This window comes from Asparagus officinalis, chromosome 4 (genome assembly GCF_001876935.1).
Source record: "Asparagus officinalis chromosome 4, Aspof.V1, whole genome shotgun sequence".
NCBI classification, from domain to species: domain Eukaryota; kingdom Viridiplantae; phylum Streptophyta; class Magnoliopsida; order Asparagales; family Asparagaceae; genus Asparagus; species Asparagus officinalis.
The window spans coordinates 126,213,269-126,229,516 of NC_033797.1; the positions used below are offsets into that span (position 1 = coordinate 126,213,269).

Genomic DNA, 16,248 nt, shown 5'->3' on the forward strand with positions numbered 1-16,248 from the left:
CAAAAAAGGAAAATGAATAAATAAGTAAATAAATAAATTTGCACCCCAAATCAACCTATCTAACACTAAAGAAGTTTGTCCCTAATAGAAATTTAGGGTTTTTCCAATAATAGATATTTAGATTCTCAAGATTACTTAATGGATAAGTATTTTTAAAACAACATAGATTTTCCTAATGAAGTTAACTTTATGTGATAATTAGATTTTTAAGCATGAGATTGTTTTAGACTATATTACTATTTGAAGGCCTTATAGTTACATCTCATCTATCTGTGATATTTTATTTGATTAATTTATATTGTAGTGTTAACTCAATTTTATTTATTTATTTCCGTATTTATTTATTTTTTGGGTATGGGGCTGACTATTAACTATTACAAGGCCTTAGATGTAGTTTGTAGTTTTTAGGGCTGAAACTATACCCCTACACTCTATGTAAAATTTACTAAAAACTAAATGATCTAAATTTAACCCTAAGTAATAAAGTGAAGTTGAGAGAAAGGTGGCATCTTGTAAAAGGTATTAACTTTTTAATACAAAAAAATGTACTTGCTACATCTTGACAATCATATACCTTTTACAAGCATATCAAGTTCCATACACTTTGGGAACTCCGATCGTTAAGACAACCCACATATGGGTTTTTTCCTCCTAGCCTAAAACACAAAGGAGTGTATGCTAATCGTTTAGTTTTGATCGTTAAATTTAGTTTTTACAATTTATATGATCAGTTCGGGTCCAAATAAATTCAACCCGAACCGACTACTCATCATCATACATTTCATCACTCACAACAAATCGATATCCCAACCATCCTTCATCCCAAGAGCTTGTATACCAACCTTCATAGTTCACTAGCTTTAAAGATAGAAGTAGATTGTTGAAATTTACCGGATCAAAGGAAGAGAAGATTTACTGCAGACAGACATGATAGTCAAGCACGATGAATGCAATGTGCATGGACAGAGATGTAGATATTCATGACTGAAGATGGGCAAAGATCTGAGCTAAACCTTAGAATCTAAAATTTGTATTTACTTTTAGGACCACTCAAACTGAACAAAACAAATTGAAACTAGCAAAATTAGTTATTCCAATTACAACAAAAAGGTTCGGTTGAGTTTGAGCAATGATGGTTAAAACTGACTAAACAGACTGTTTGCTCACCCCTTTATTATAATTAGCTAACTAGTTAATAAGACCCCTTGATTCAAACAATTTTATATGTCAACATGAACAAAATTGACAAAATTCAATAAGAACAGTTCAATGAAACCATCAAAGATGGTGCAGTACAATACATCATGGAGCAAAGCCATGTCGCACTCCATTGGGGAGCCTAGGTTCGATTCCCCCATGCGCTAAAAGAATAGTAGTAGTGATTGTTGGTGTTGTTGTTATGTGTGCCAAAGGCGTAATTTCCTTTTTTTTAAATGAAACAATTAAAGATATCATGAAGCAAAAAAATACAACATGAGCTAATGACAACACCTAAGTAATCTACGCAATTTGCTAAAAACTAAATCAAATTTTTCAAGGGGTTGTTTATAATTTTTGAATCTTAAAGGGAGGTTTGCAATTTCAGATATTTAGGGGGGTTTTATACTTTTAGATTAGCATGATTTTTTTATAATTTGTTAATTTTTTAGGGCTCTTTATAAGTTTTAACTTTTTAGGGGGCTATTTGTAATTTCAATTTTAAAGGGATATTTGTGAAATTCCTGATTTTTAGGTGGGATTTTGCAATTTTAGATTTTTTTTAAGGCGCTTTTGCAATTATTTGATTTTCAAGGGGATCGTTATAATTTTTTTAGAGGGCTATTTGTAATTCGAGTTTTAAAGCATGTTTACAATTTAGATTTATGATTTTCTGATTTTTAGGGGTAATTTGTATTTTTTGGACTTTTAAGGGATTTGTTATTTTAATTTTTTAGGGATTGTTTATAATTTTCATTTTTTTAATGGCAAAAAGTCATGGCTTTTGTCAAATTCCATGAAGGGTAGTTTCATCATTAGACTACACATGGGCATGTTTGGAAACTTAGCTTACAATCGATTTGGCTTATAATCCGTTTGTGGATTATAAGCGAAGCGGCTTGTACAAACAAGTGGTTGGTAAAAAAGGAAATTATAAGCCACTTTCAATAGGAGAGTGTTCGGCAATGGGTGGATTATAATCCATTATTATAGTCAAAATAACCAAAGGACATGGCTCTAAATTTAAACATATCGGTCAAATTTAGAATTTTGTAAAATTATAAAGGGCACAAGCTGGTCATTTACTCAGTCAAACTTTATGGCTTATAAGCCAAAAAAATATATGCTAGGGTGGCTCAGCTTATATTTATGTGTTATGTAAGCTAAGATAAGTTATTTGTCAAACATGTCAAAGTGGCTTATAAGTCATAAAAGGGGCTTATAAGCCACTTTGACCATTTGCTAAACATGCTCGAAGTAATGGTGCTATCTTTAAAAGTTTTCTTTGAGAGTTAGTGGCGTTAAGTGCTAGTTTTAGAGTTATTGAAGGTTTAACCACAAAACTATAATTTTTTTTTTTTTTTGGTGGAAGCAAAACGATGATAGTTATTAATAGCTTAGTACCTTTATGTCACTAATGCTGGTGATTTGGAAATATGAGATGCACTTACCAGTAACAAGACCTAAAATGACTACTCATGATATCCGTCATAATTGGGTTCATTGTTGATGGACCTCCTGAGTGAAATTTATTTGACTCTTTTATCCTTGAAGAGAGAGAGAAATCTGTTTTGCTAAATAGACTTGATGGCAATAAAAAAAGTCAAAAAAATTACTCACAAGGTTTATTTGACATGATATAACTACAATAAGGTCTATCAACATTTAACCCTAATTTAAATAACTCGGAAGAAAACACACTATCTTAAGTTTTTTTAATCATTTCTATTTCATTTCTATGGAATGCATGATTGAGGTGTGTAAATGATCTTTCTCTAATTTTGAAGCAAAGAGAGGATTAAATAGTGGATATTCCAACTTTTGTCATAGAAAATTCCAGATATTTTTATATAAATACTCATCGATCATGTCAGTGAATGATAAAGCACATTTGCAGACTACCTTGTGCCTAAAAATCGAGGTGCAATGACTATCATCCGACTATACGACTATATGAGTTCTATGTATCTTTTCGAGTGTATGATGTATCTTTTTTCACCTTACTGGTGGTGATCAATTATTGAAGAAATTACAAATTAAATTATCTGAAAACGGTCATTTAAGCTGGCACCAGAGATTTGTATATATGGGCACCACGGATTGGGGTCCAATATATAGCAGTATACGGGTGAGTTTTGGTGAAATGTCAAAGGTGGGTGAAAAATATATTAGATAAGGTTCCACCCATAAGTCACTCTCATGTTTGACATGTCTCGTGATTTGCATCCATCTATCATTAGTCCTCCAAATAAAGCATAAAACAACGACATACTCTACTACAAAGAAATGGCTAACAACTGGAGGATTATGCCCTTTACGGCTTAGGCTTAACCCCACGCTCTAGCATGATCTCCTTGTAACTATACGCGTATCTAGGTCATTATCATGCCATTAGATATTCTTAGGGCATGTTTGGCAATCTGATAGAAATCAAACCAGCTCAGTTTTATTTTTTAACAAGGCCAGAATTGAACTAGGTAAGGGGTGGTTCAATTCTAGCCTAGTTAAGAGGCTGAAAAATAAACTAAAATAAATTGAGCAAGCACTTGTCTAAATTTTCTTAAACATAAAATTATACTGAAACATAAAATTTAGTTAAAAATAAAAGAAAATATTATAAAATTATAGTACCTACTACCTAGCGAAAATGTACTCGGTACACTATCCGTTCCATTGCATTCATATTTGCTTGCATTGCGATAGATAAAAAAGTGATTATTTTTACTAGTGATTTACTACCCTTAATGAACTCAAAAGATGTATACTTGTGAAAATACTTTACAAAGTCTAACATTACAATTAGATTGTAACATATTGTTATATAACATAAACAAATACAAATCAAAATCAAATTCATAAAACAAATCGGCATGCACTAAGTCATGAATGAAAGATTGTCTACTAAATATATTAACATAAACAAATACAAATTGGTATATACTTTACAAAGTCTAACATTACGATTAGATTGTAACATATTGTTATATAACATAAATACAAATCAAAATCAAATTCATAAAACAAGTCGATATGCACTGAGTCATGAATGAAAGCATTTAGAAGTTGAGGTGAGGAGGACTAGAGAAGTTTAGGAAGAGGAGATCTAGGCAATGGCGGAGGTAATAGGCGGAGATTCGGCCAGTTGCAGGTGCAGATGAGGGCTGAAGCATAAAGTGGGAATCTGGGTATTAACTTTGGGCTTTTTTGGTTGTGGGTTTATTGGAAAATGAAATGGACTTTTATTTTCCAATGGACTATTTCTATTTGGGGATGAAGGGTGGGTTTTCGGCCTCTTGGAAAATTAAACTGGCTTTTAATTTCCGATGGACTATTTCTATTTGGAAAGAAATTATTTGGTATTAGATAGGCTTATTTGAGATGCAATTTTATTTATTTATTTACTTATTTATTCCTTTTTCGTGGGGGCTGACTATAACTATTACAGGGCCTCACATGCAATTTGTAGTTTTTAGGGCTACAACTGTATCCTTACACTCTACCTAAAATATATTAAAAAACTAAATAATCTAAATCTAACCCGAAGCTAATGACAAGACTAAGTAACCTATGCAATTTATTTTAAAATGCAACTATATTTGAAGGCCTTCTAGAGTTTTTTTATCAATTATAACCAAGACTTTAAATGGCATTTTATAATATTAAGGATTTCATTGAAAATTAAATCTATTAAAATTTTTAATAACTCACCTAGAATCAAACCCAAGACTGTGGGAGCCATATTGGAACCTCCCAAGCATCTGAATCACTGCAGTGGGTTAAATCTATTAAAATTAGAATCCAATTAAAATTATCTTACCTAGTTATAAGTTACTAACTATAAATACTTCAAATTCAAAAACCATTAATTTCGAAAATTTAAACTTTAAATTAATTAAAGTGTCACTTGTTTATAATTAATTTACTAATTACATAAACCCAAACCTAACTAATCCTAAAAATAATGGGTGTCATTTGTTGATAATTGATTTCCTAACTCCTAAATTAATTGGAATTTTCCTTTTTCAAATGCTGAGAAAATACTATATAGTATACTTCTAATTATATTGAAACTATATATAACCTTTTTAAGAGTTTATTTTCCTAAAATGAGAAAATCAAATTTCAATAAAAAAGGAAAAAAATAATAATGAGTTTCTAATTCACTTCCAACAAATTAGGTAGAAAATATATTTCTCATTTTTTAGGTCAATTCAACTACTTTGAAAGATTTTTTGTAAAAGTGATTTCATCCATGAAAATATTTCCTACTCATTTCTATCACATCCAAGCAATCTTTATGAATAAGCAATTGCCATAAAAGATTAACAGGAAAAGAGAGAATAATATCCTAACTAATTTGCTTTTATACTAGTTGTTAGTTTTTAAAAAATACCGATAACTGCACTACACTATTCTACACTCTTCTACAAGATTCACTTCTCAATTAGAATCATTTTTTAACTTTTTCCCTTTCAATAAAATATATTTTTTTTAGGCTTCTGACACATTCATCCCTAGTCAATAACTTACTTCTAACCTAAGAAGATGAACTAAGAAGATAGAAAAGATAAAAAGTAAAATCTCTCCTTATCATTATTCATAAGGTAAGGTTAAACAGCACGATTGCCAAAGAACATAACATCAAAATCAGGGGGCTATGGGCAATTTTCCACCATTCGAGGATGAACTCATCGGATCTAATGGGCTCGCCGTGGAGCATCCTTCGACGATGGTAGTTCTGTAATTCCAAACGTAAACAGGGGCCTTTTCTTCTTTCCCGTGACACAAGGTTTCTCGTTTCCTCGTGCTAGTCAACTTTTATAATAATTTACAACTTTTTTAGTATTGAAAGTACCAAGAGAGATATTTTGTGTTAGAAATTGGCGGTGTTTGAAAGAAAATCGAGAGGGAGAAAGTTGAGATTTTTCTCTTGATCTTCTCTCCTCCACTGTTTGTTTGTTTCTATAAGAATTGGTTCAAGTTATTATTACATGTTTTCTTTGTATTTACTTCTATTAGTCTTTCCTTTGCTTTCTAGATCTTTTGCCCACTTTGGGAACTCCGATCATTTATTGAAGCAAAAAGAAAGAAGAAGGTGAAGTTAAGAGAAAGGTGGCAGCTTGTTCTTCTGATCGCAAAAAGGTCTCTCCTTTCTCCTCTTTTCCATTGATTTTTTTTTTTTTTTTGCTTAATTGTTGATTATGATCCTTTACATTTGGTTGTGCATGCCATTTGCTTTTCTTGATTGCTTTTTGCTAAGAAAAGATCATCGCAGGTTGCGAGTGGTTATTGGATTGGTTAATTTTGGGGTTTTAATGTTGTTTTTTGATAAGGCTTTTCTATTTTGTGCCTCAGTTTGGTGTCTCTGTGGAGAAATTCATGTGGGTTTGTGATGATTTGAATGCATGGGTTGAAGTACAACTGGGCTTAGAGCTTTAATTTTGGAGCATAAAAGTAAATTTCAATGTCTAATATAGTATGCATGAAGAATTTGGAGAGAGTTGAGTGTGTTTAAGCTAAATATGAAATCTCCTTTTCTGTTATGGGTATTTGAAGGATACCAGTGTCCTACTTTTAACATACTCTTTTAAATAAATGAATGTGAAGGTTGATTCTCTCTTGCAATATGATTGAACTCTATATCTGAAATAACTATATTATAATAATCACATTGCCTTGCCTCGCGATGTGAAAGTCTATACAAATATTTAGCAATGGCTCTATTAGCACCACAGTCTGAAGTTGGAGTTTATTATATATTATGGCCACCTTGACCTGAACTATACACTGCTCTATGTTATATTACCTTTGGATAAGTGAATTTCTCATACATTTGGATAATTCGAAGGTTTCAATATTTAGTGACTTCGCATACATTGTGGATGTTGCTGTTAAGGATTTAATTTCGAGAAATTATGCATATTTTCATCAATAACTGAACTAGCACAAGTTTAGCACTCTGAAATTGGATTCCATATAAACTTCAGGCAACCTTCATCCTACATGTTGATCCAATTTCACTATAATGGTTGGTTATAATCATGAATGTACAATTTAGATAATATTACTAGCTAATAACATCTTGCCCCTGTCATCCGGTAACTTTTCTGAATTCTATTTTTTTCTCTTCTTCCTCTTTTAAAAATCCAACTTCAATCTCTTTGTAATCTACCTGTTAACTAGAGTGAAGATGTCACGGTAGTACAGAATCTTAATTCATTGATTTTCTTTTCATTGTTCATTTTCTTTTGACATTGTTGAAACTTGAGACCAGCTATAACCTGCTATTTATTTCTTTAGTTATGGCTCAGTCCATGGTTCTAGCATGGAGCCAGAAATTTCACGCGAAGGGATCCAAAAAATTGATTAAACACCCAAAAATTGATTAAGCACGATAATTTTTAGATCGATCATCTACATCTTTTCTCTGTTTAATAAAAGACTTGATTTAATGGAACATGGACACTTATATATAGTATCCTTTAGTGTACAAGTTGATGAAGTTGGAATGCTATTGTAAACACTATGTTATAATTGGAAATATGATTTTGAAAGTCGTGTTTTGTAATGATGTTTAGACACTAATCAAATGTGCTAAAAACTAAATCTAAGCCAAGGTATACATAGCTTGTAAAAGGTATAGGATCTACCTGAGCACACGTTGATCTTTTGTTGAGCTGCTTTTATATGAACTCGAAATGCTTTTAAATATTGTGATACAAATTGTAGTCAGTAGAGCACTTATTTAAATCCAAAATTTCATAATATTAAGGATATTATGAATTAATGAGGACATTGAGTTAACAATTACAAATTTTTTTCCTAAATCAAAATTTTCAATTATTTGATTTAGTAATCAAGCAATTGATAAGGACAACGTATAAGATGTAATAAATCAAATAATTGAAATTTTTGATTAAGTTTGATAATAAGGACATTGAGTTAACATATTGAATCAATTATAAACAATTGGTTCAGGTTATTAATACATCTTTTCCATCTTCCATTAAACCAAGTCTTTTACACTAAAGGACCATTTATTAAAAACTAAATCTAACCCGAAGTATACAAAGTTTGTAAAAGGCATAGGATCTACCTGAGCACACGTTGATCTTTTGTTGAGTTGCTTTTATAGGTACTTGATATGCTTTTAAATATTCTGATACAAATTGTAATGAGTAGAGCACTTATTTAAATCTAAAATTTTGAACTGAAAAATTTTACATCTCAATCACATATTTAGCATTCATCAGTTTTCCCATTCTATATATGATATAGAACTAATTGCTTAAAGTGCTCCTTAACTTTAGACTTTTCCAACCTCTTGAAAATATGACACATAAACAACAATAACAATTATGACATGACAGTGTAACCAATGTTTTAAATGTCGGATGTCGGGTTCATGTCGGTCGGTTAAAATTCATGTCGGATAGCGGAAATCGGGGATATATCGGGGGACATGAAAAAAATATCGGATTGCCATATCGGATAGGTTGATATAATATCATAAATGGAATCTTCACATACTTGATAATTATATTGTCTAAACATATGAAAAAGTACATAACTTATTGATGTTAGGATCACTAACCAATTGTAGACACCTGATTTTCGAGTCGGGTTTTTCAAACTTGACCCAATAAGCTTAAAACCGTTTTTTCTGAAATTTGGCCGATATTTCTTGGCCGCAATGGCGCCTGACATACCCGATATTTTCCGACATGTCCCCGACATGACCTCAGAAACGCAATACGCATTGAAATGAAGGATATCGTGGCGGCTAGGGTATCGGTCGTCATGTCCAACATGGCGGCCGATATTTAAAACACTGAGTGTAACTAGAACACCTTGCCATTTTTATAAAACTATGCTGGTGATCATAGTTTTTTTGTTAGACCCTCTCCAGCAAGGAGAAAATGAAGAAAAAGATTTTCTTAACTTGCAGAGAAACACCAATACAATTAAGTAGTAGGATTTGGCAAACTAAATTGACCAAATTAAGTGGAACAATAATCAAACTAGGAAGAAACCTAGTTTGACGAAACCCAAAGCATCCACAACTAATCTGAATTCTCACAAACATACTCTTAGATAAAATTCGGCAAAATGGCTTGACCAGAGTAAGTGCACGAAACCTAGGGCTGCAGTTAATCAATTTTTACCAGGCTACTTTTTGCTTACTAACATGAACAATATCCATGCCGCTTCCTAAATTCCAAATATGAAGTAGGTTGGTCCAGAACCAATCAAAAAGTTCTCAAGTTACCAAACTGACCCTTAAACTTAGCGAAAAGCAGAGCAAATACGTGAATAGTTCAATTCACTGACCACAATTTTGGAGAAAAGAATTTATTTTTTTCATTTAGATTTCAGTCAAGAACATTGAGAACTGTTTGATGATGATGATTCTTCTAAATGTAGCCTGTAAATTCATCAATTTTTCTACACTTAAGCAAGTTTCTTTTAGGAGATCTTTGTAGTTATGAACTACACCTGTGAGAAATTTTCCTTGATATATAAAGGAGAGGTTGAATAATTCCACATTTGGATCATAATCTTTATTTACATAATGTGCTACATTGAAATGCACAATTATAGATTTCGAACTTAGGAGCCAAAACTCAAGTATAACTCAAAAGTAAAATTAGATGTTTAGCAAAAGAAACTATTTCTTCAGCACATTATTTGTGCCTAAAAAAGAAACTTCCTACTATCGGATTACCATATTGAGAATCATAGGAGTCGTACGATTCCCTTTTTTTCATGGGAATACTTAAACTTCGTACTTAAGCTCTCAAAGAACTTCAACTATTGTCTGTCAAATCTAGCAAACTATTACTAGATCAAAAAAAAACATTCAGATTTCAAACATGGACAAAAACAGTCACTACATCATATTGACTCTAAGTGCAATTTTCACTAGAACTAACTACTTCACTGCTTTGATGATTTGCTGCATGTTACGTTAGATACTACAATATTTTCTCCTTCGATGTTTTCTAATCAACCCAAAAGGCTCAGTACAATATATCTAAAATAGGGATAAAATGAACAAAATTTGATATTTTTAGATGATACAGAGCAGGCAAACCGAAAAACCTCGAGCTTCGATTTTGAGAGATGAAATATGTCGAGAAATCCTAGAGAGAGATATACCTTTTATGCGTTGTTCTTTTCCACGAACCCTAGCAGCATTGTGATGATTTCCTCAACTGAAAATAGAGGACGCAGAGAGTGATTGGATCTAGGGTTAGGGTTCCTGAGGATAGAGAGGGACGAGTCGAATCGGAGAGAGATGGCAGGAACCACGAGAAGAGAGGGGGCGGGAGGGGGGGAGGCACGAAGAGGAGAGGGACGAATAGGGAAATTACGATTGGAAACGACGTGGGCTCGGGCGCCGTTTAGAAATCAAGGCCCAGTGTAATCTCCGAATTCAAACCGGAATCGGACGATTTCCAGAATTTCCAAATAATTTTGCATCCAAACGCCGGGATCGACCCGATTCCGGGAATTAAAATGAAATACCACTGTCCAAACAGGCAAAATATGAGATGGATTACGTTGTGCCATGGTAATTAACAAGACTGTCATCATTCTATAGTTAGATTTACTAGCATTTGGCCCTTTCTTACAGAAATAATCGTAAATAGGGATTTTACATGAATCAAGTATATCATCATACGCAGAAAAAAATTATACACATTCAGCTGTGTTCCAATTTTTGGGGGGTGTTTGGCAATCTGAAAGTAAATTTAAAATATGTAAGTTACTTTTTTTGCAAATGACTTTTACATCCATGTCAGCACGCAAGTGAAATACAGTGTTTGTTTGAATAATTAAATTATTATCGAAATGGCAATGTGAAGATGACTGTTTTTGTCAAAAGTTGCCTTTTCCATTGCTTTCAAACCTGTTACACCGTTTATCGATTACAAGTTCAAACTGAAAGAAAAGTTGATCTTTTTATAAGATCTTCTTACAATGAAAAATAAAGATTACAACTTTATCAAACAAAACGCAGCAGTAGTTTATCTCCCGCTGCTTTGCGTGGGATCTTTGCATGTGCCGAGGACGCGTTAGTCCGTGGACCACCGCAGATCAAACCCGATTGACAGTATAACTACGCTCTTGTTTCACAAAGGAAACAATTGCGGAAGCGACAATCACGACCAAGCGAGATTGTGGCTCTTCTCGAGATTAAAACCAGGTTTAATCCGAAGGAAAGAAGGGGAAAGAATCACAAACCTTTCGAAGAACTTTCTTTATGAAAGTATTCGCCAAGATCTGATAATTCTCCTCTGAAATTCGTGGTTAGCTGGACAATTTGACAGCACCTTGCCTTCTCCACCTCAGATCCTCTTGAAAGAAAACCCTAGGCTTCTATTTATAGGCTTTTGGAGACGTGTTTTTGGATAAGAATTGATGTTTAAACGTTATTTGCAGTTAAAAACTGCTTAAACACGTTTAGGGATAGCCTCAAAACAGTTAGGGAGGCCCTGGGATGAAATAATCTTTAAAAATCATCGAAATCCACGTTTTGAGAGGTTTGAGAGTCAAAAAGAGTCGTGGTGGCTCGAGACTAAATGGCCGATTTCCCCCAATGAACGAGAGGTCCACAAATCGAGCGATCAAACCTTCCTACAGTTAGGATCGTCTCAAACCTCCCGACTGGTCAAACCTTCCTATAGTTAGGACCACAGCCAAAATCCCCTCTCGATTCCTCCAATGAACGAGAGGTCCACTTTCAAGTCGAATGACCAAACCTTCCTACAGTTAGGGTCAAAACCATAATTCACTCTCGATAAACGAGAAATTCACCTTTAGTTCGGTAATCAAACATTCGGACAGTTAGGATTATACGAATCTTTCGATTCTCGGAATGGAGGTCCCACTCCTAGTTTCACCGTTCCGGATTCTGGGGGTGGAGATCCCACCTCGAGTCTCCTTTCCAGCTGAAGATAGAATATAAAATTCTTCTTCTTCAGTGTCGGGAGATAGAATATAAAATAACCTTCTACAGTTAGGACCAAAACCATAAATTCACTCTCGATAAACGAGAAATTCATCTTTAGTTCAGTAATCAAACCTTCTGACAGTTAGGATTATCTGAATCTTTTCGATTCTCGGAGTGGAGATCCCACTTTTAGTTTCACCTTTCCTGATTCTGGGGGTGGAGATCCCACCTCGAGTTTCCTTTCCAGCCGAAGATAGAATATAAAATTCTTCTTCTTCAGTATCGAGAGATAGAATATAAAATTCTTCCTCTCCCATGTTGGGTTCGTCTTTGCCCCAAGAGAAGACAACACCTTTTTTTTTAACTCTCAAAATCTGTGCCTCACAGGTACAGGGAATTTTATCCCGAATCCTAAGTAGGGATAAGTCAACGCCTAACACGCGTTGCCGGTTTAGTCTTTCACCGATTGGAAAAGACACCAGGGTCTAAGCCTGGGGAATTTTATCCCGAAGCCTAAGAAGGGATGAGTCTACGCCTAACACGCGTTGCCGGTTTAGTCTTTCACCGATTGAAAAAGACACCAGAATCCAGTCTGGTGCGAGCCACTTGGTTCACCGATTTGGTGGCCGATGAGTGTGCGGGCCACTTGGTGGTGGCCGGTGAGCACGCGGACCACGTCATCAATAGTTCGTTGATTCGCTGGTCGGTGTCAGATAATTCTCTTTGACTTAGATAATGACGTTCATCGCCTTCTCTTTGTTTTGAGCTGTAACCTATAGGTAATTTTTGACGCCTACAGATACCCCCTCCAAGGAATTTCAGACTCGTTCTTTTATAGGGAAGTCTGGAATGCTTTGAATAAGATAGGCATTTTCCTCAATCTCGTAGAGGAACATGTGAACTGCTTCAATTCTTGACTCCTTCAGCCTTCAATCTATTCGGTGTTTTGTCGAATAAATGAAGTTCTTTCGGTGCTGCATTTATCTTCTGACCGTTGTCGAAATCTTGGATTGAAGTCGATGTGTAAGTTTCAGAATTTAGCTCTTATCGTTGAGTTGACTTTGAACTGATCATCTTCGTCAGAAATTCATATTTGAATGCGATTGAACTCCCTGGAATCATCCTTTGCCTTATTTTGACGAAATTGTCGATGTGTCGACCAGCATCGACCTTCACTGTAACGCGTTGTCCGGTGTTGACTTTAGTTGTAACGCGTTGACCGGCGTTAACACAGTTTATACTCGTACGTTTGCTGAAGTCTACACAGTTTAAACTCTTAAGGCGTTGGAGTGTGGCGGTCCCAAGTGTTGGGCTGTAGGACCAACTGTTAAAGCTGATTCATCTGCATGTATGGATCTTATCTCAAAGTAGATGGATGCTCAAGTCATGAGACCAACTAATGAAGCTGATGCGTCAATGACTTTCGCATATATAGGATTTTTGGTAAATCCTCAGCCATCAACGGGTTTGATGAGCCTTTACCGACTACCGTTTGAGTCGGGCTAGCACGCGGATTGTTTAAGTCCGTCCCGCATGTGACGTTATGCTAAAAGAGTTAACTCTTTTAGTGCTACGATATTGAATACGTAGACTTCGTCATGCTAAAAGAGTTAACTCTTTTAGTGCTACGATATTGAATACGTAGACTTCGTCTTTCTCACATGAAACAACTAAACGGCGACGCGTATTAGGCGTAGACTTTAAGGTTTTTGGCAAACCATCAGCCTTTAACGGATTTGACGTGCCTTTACCGATTACCGTTTGAATCGGGCTTGCATGCGGATTGTTTAAGTCCATTCCTCATGTGACATTGTGCTAAGAGAGTTAACTCTCTTAGTGCTAAGATATTGAATACGTAGACTTCGTCTTTCTTACGGGAATAGACTACCTGGCAACGCGTGTTAGGCGCTGACTTATCCCTGCTCAGGATTCGGGATAAAATTCCCCGTGCGTGTGAAGCACGGATTTTGACGTTATGAATAATAACCTATCACAATATCGAATATGTGGACTTTTGTTCTTTTTACGGTTAAGAACTAACCGGCAACACATGTTAGGCATTGACTTATCCCTGCTCAGGATTCGGGATAAAATTCCCCGTGCGTGTGAAGCACAGATTTTGAAGTTATGAATAACAACCTGCCACAATGTCGAATATGTGGGCGTTTGTTCTTTTTACGGTTAAGAACTAACCGACAACGCGTGTTAGGCATTAACTTATCCCTGCTCAGGATTCGGGATAAAATTCCCCGTGCGTGTGAAGCACGGATTTTGGTGCTACGATGCCGAATATGTAGACTTAGTTGTTTTACGGGAACGAACAACCAGCAACGCGGGTTAAGCGCTGACTTATCCCTACTTAGACTTTGGGATAAAATGCCCCAGACTGGATTCTGATGTCTTTTTCAATCAGTGAAAGACTAAACCGGTTTTTGGAGTTGAAGGATGGTGTCTTCTCTTGGGGTAAAGACGAACCCAAAATGGGAGAGGAAGAATTTTATATTCTATCTCCCAACACTGAAGAGGAAGAATTTTATATTCTATCTCCAGTTGGAAAGGAGACTCGTGGTGGGATCTCCACCCCCAGAATCCGGAAAAGTAAAACTAAGAATGGGATCTCTACTCCGAGAATCAAAAAATTTGGATAATCCTAACTGTCGGAAGGTTTGATTACCGAACTAAAGGTGAATTTCTCGTTTATCGAGAGTGAATTGTGATTTTGACCCTAACTGTAGGAAGGTTTGATCATTCGATTTGAAAGTGGACCTTTCGTTCATTGGAGGAATCGAAAGGAGATTTTGGCATGTGAGCTTGTCGTCAGCTTGTCGTTAGGGTTCCCTTATAAAAGGGAACCTAGAGCCGAGATCTCATGTGAGCTTCTCTTCTCTTTCTCGTGAACTTTTCTTCCTAGCGGCGGCAGCGGCAATTTCTCTCTGCTTATCTCAAGTTTTTTTTTAGCTCTCAGCCGAGATTTTGAGGGGAGAATTAAAGAGGGGGAATTAAAGAGGAGTTATTATTGTAGCTATAGTAATGAACTTTTATTTAGTGAGAGATCTCAGTTTGAGATCTGCTCTAAGCTTTGTAATTTCTTTTGATAAATAAGAAATTAATTGTGTGGCTCCCGAGGACGTAGGCAAGTTTGTCGAACCTCATAAATCTTTGTGTATTTTTCTCTATACTATGTTTCTTGCTATTTTAGGAGTTTAGCGTTGCCCTCGCATATCCCAATAACTGGTATCGTCTGAAACGATCTAGAGGAAGTCAGATTCAAGTGGGAGCAATGGCCACAGATGAAAGAAATGTGAGATTAGAGAAGTTTGATGGAACAAATTTTGGATTTTGGAAGATGCAGATAGAGGATTATCTGTACCAAAAGAATCTGTATCAACCCCTTTCAGGGAAGAAGCTGGAGTCTATGAAGGAAGACGAATGGAACCTTCTAGACAGACAAGCCCTTGGAGTTATCAGATTGATACTAACCCACAATGTTGCGTTCAACATAGCGAAGGAAAAGACCACGGCGGGTCTTATGACAACACTCTCAAATATGTATGAGAAGCCATCGGCCGCAAATAAAGTTCATTTGATGAGGTGGTTATTCAATCAGAGAATGACGGAAGGCGCGTTAATAGCACAACACCTTAATGAACTCAACACGATCACAACCCAATTAAGTTCAGTTAAAATTGAGTCCGATGAGGAAGTTCCAATGTTGATCCTTTTGTCTTCCCTACCAGAAAGCTAGAACGGTACAGTCACGGCTGTGAGTAGCTCATCGGGAAGCAACAAGTTAAAGTTCGATGACGTTCGTGATCCGGTTCTCAGTGAGGAGATTCGACAGAGAGAGTCGGGTGAAGGTACAACCTCTTCAGTATTGCATACAGAGTCAAGAGGTAGAAATTCAACCCGAGGGAACAAACGAGGCTAATCAAACTACAGAGTTAGAGCAAAGGACATGAGGTCCAAGTCAAGGAATCCAAGTAACAGCTCGAAGACTATCGAGTGTTGGAATTATGGAAAGACCGGGCACTACAAGAATCAGTGCAAGAGTGCACAGAAGGAGAATGAGGCGAAGGCAGAGGTGAATGTCACTC

General features: G+C 35.5%; 1 protein-coding gene across 1 annotated transcript in view; it reads right to left on the reverse strand.

Annotated features, from left to right (window-relative positions):
• The window catches only part of LOC109838092 (DNA-directed RNA polymerase IV subunit 1), a 57,488-nt gene extending 46,949 nt beyond the window's left edge, over positions 1-10,539 (reverse strand). Inside the window, exon 1 of the mRNA XM_020406561.1 lies at positions 10,357-10,539. The gene's annotated coding sequence lies outside the window, so the exon portion shown is untranslated. The remainder of the gene's footprint in view (positions 1-10,356) is intronic.